The sequence below is a fragment of the Acinonyx jubatus genome, chromosome B1 (genome assembly GCF_027475565.1).
Source record: "Acinonyx jubatus isolate Ajub_Pintada_27869175 chromosome B1, VMU_Ajub_asm_v1.0, whole genome shotgun sequence".
Lineage (NCBI taxonomy): Eukaryota > Metazoa > Chordata > Mammalia > Carnivora > Felidae > Acinonyx > Acinonyx jubatus.
Window position 1 is genome coordinate 28389557 of NC_069382.1, and position 2797 is coordinate 28392353.

Sequence of the window (2797 nt, forward strand, 5' to 3'; positions counted from 1 at the left end):
GCATGTAGAAGAAGCATAATGTCCTGCAAAAACAATCACGTTGAGTAAAATTAAGTCCATCAGATGTTTATCACTGATGTTCATGCTGAGAGGTTCATGCTTCAAGTAGTCTTCAAACAAGCTTGTCTGGGATCAATCCTTTTTGGCTGACTCCCTTTGGAGAGGATGTTGACATTTAACATTAAATTCATGAGCATATCTCATATTTATATAATATTCAAAGGCCAGCCATTGCTGCACGAAAAAAGCATGAGCGTATTCATGGACTGATTCCTCCACCACCTTCTCTCAACCCATTCCCTGCTTATAGAGGAAGTCAACTTCCTCTGAAAAGTTCCCTCAGCTCATCCGGAACTTTTCAGAATGGTCTCTCGATTGTGCCCAGCAATGATACTGCTCACTTTACAGGCATACTTCATTTTATTGTGCTTCACTTTATTGCATTTTGCAGACATTGTGTTTTTTTTTTTTTTATAAGCAGAAGGTTTGTGGCAGCCCCATGCTGAGCAGATCTATTGGCGCCATTTTCCAACAGCGTTTGCTCACTTTGTGTCTCTGTGCCACAGCATGGTAATTCTCAAAACATTTCAAATATTTTTATTATCATACTTTACATGATGATTCTGTGATCAGTAATCTTTGATTATCACTTTTATGATTGTTTTGGGGCTACATGAACTGTGCCTGTATAAGACAAACTTAATCTGTTCGGAGTGTTCTGACTGCTCCACTGACTGGTCATTCTCCATCTCGCTGTCTGTCCTCAGGCTCCCTGTTCTCTGAAACTTAACGATATTGAAATGAGGTCAGTTAATAACCCTGTCCTGGCCTCTAAGTGTTTAAGTGAAAGGAAGAGACACATGTCTCTCACTTTAAATCAGAAGCTACAAATTATTAAGTTTAGTGAGAAACGCTTGGCAAAAGCTGAAATAGGCCCAGAGCTAGGCCTCTTGCACCAAACAGCTAGACAAGTTGTGAATGCAAAGGAAGAGTTCTTGAAGGAAATTAAAAGTGCCACTCCACTGAACACATGAAAGATAAGAAACCAAAACTGCCTTCTTGCTGATGTGGAGAGAGTTTTAGTGGTCTGGATACAATATCAAACCAGCTACAACATTCCCTTGGGCCAGAGCCTAATCCAGAGCACAGCCATAACTCTCTTCAATTCTACAAAGGCTGAGAAAGGTGAGGAAGCTGCAGAAGAAAACTTGGAAGGTAGCAGAGGTTGGTTCATGAGGTTTAAGGAAAGGAGCCATCTCCATAACATAAAAGTACAAAGTGAAGCAGTGAGTGCTGATGTAGAAGCTGCAGCAAGTTATCCAGAAGATCCAGCTGAGATAATTCATGAAGGTGGCTAAACTCAACAATAGATATTCAATGTAGATGAAACAGCCTTCTATTTGAAGAAAATACCATCTAAGACTTACATAGCTAGAGAAGCTAGTGCCTCCCTTCAAAGCTTCAATGGTCAGGTCAACTTTCTTGTTAGGAGCTAACACAACTGGTAACTTTAAGTTGAAGCCAGTGCTCATTGACCATTCTGAAAATCTAGAAGTCCTTAAGAATTGTTCTAAATCCACTCTTCCTGTACTCTGTCAATGGAACAACAAAGCCTGGATGACAGTACATCTGTTTACAACATGGTTTACTGAATATTTTAAGCCCACTGTTGAAACTTGCTCAGATAAAAAGATTTCTTTCAAAATATGACTGCTCATTGATAATCTATCTGGTCAAGAGCTCTAACAGAGATGTGCAATGAGATTAATATTGTCTTCATGCCTGTTAAAAGAATATCCGTTCTTCAACCCATAGATGAAGGAGTAATTTTGACTTTCAAGTCTTATTAAGAAATATATTTCATAAGGCTACAGCTCCCATAGATATTGATTCCTCTGGTTGATCTGGGAAGTGTAAATTGAAAACTTTCTGGAAAGGATTCACCATTCTAGATGCCACTAAGAACATTTGTGGCATGAGAAGAACATTTTTTTCATGGGAGGAGGTCAAAATATCAACACAGGAGTTTGGAAGAAGTTGATTTCAACCCCCATGGAGGAGTCTGAGGGGTTCCAGACTTCAGTGGAGGAAGTCACTGCAGATGTGGTGGAAACAGCAAGAGAACTAGGATTAGAAGGAGAGCCTGAAGATGGGATTGAACTGTTGGAATCTCATGATCAAACTTGATTGGATGAGCAGTTGCTTCTTGCGGATGAACAAAGAAGGTTGTTCTTGAGATGGAATCTACTTCTGGTGAAGTTGCTGTGAAGACCATTGAAATGACAACAAAGGATTTAAAATATGTAAATTTAGTTGATGAAGCAGCAGCTGGGTTTGAGAAGATTGGCTCCATTTTTGAAAGAATTTCTGTGGGTAAAATGATATCAATAGCATTGCATGCTGCAGAGAAATCATTCGTGATGGGAAGGGTCAATGGATGTGACAAAACTTCATTGTCTCATTTTAGGAGATGACCACAACTACCCCAGCCTTCAGCCACCATGATCATTCAACAGCCATCAGCTATGAGGCAGGACCCTCCACCAGCAAAAAACATTATGTCTCACTGAAGGCCGATGATGGTTAGCATATTTTTAGCAATCGAGTATATTTTAATTAAGGTATGTACATTTTTTGAGACATAATTCTGTTGCACACTTAATAGACTACAGTTATGTTTATGTAACTTTTATATGCACTGGGAAACCAAAAAAGTCATTTAACTCACTTTATTGCCATATTCGCTTTATGGTGGTGGTCTTGGAACCACGCCTGTCAGATTTCCGAGATGTGCCTG

At 39.5% G+C, this 2797-nt stretch overlaps 1 pseudogene; it reads left to right on the forward strand.

Annotated features, from left to right (window-relative positions):
• The first annotated feature begins 540 nt into the window (after positions 1–540).
• On the forward strand, positions 541–2570 carry LOC128314262 (tigger transposable element-derived protein 1-like; annotated as a pseudogene).
• Positions 2571–2797: the final 227 nt, after the last annotated feature.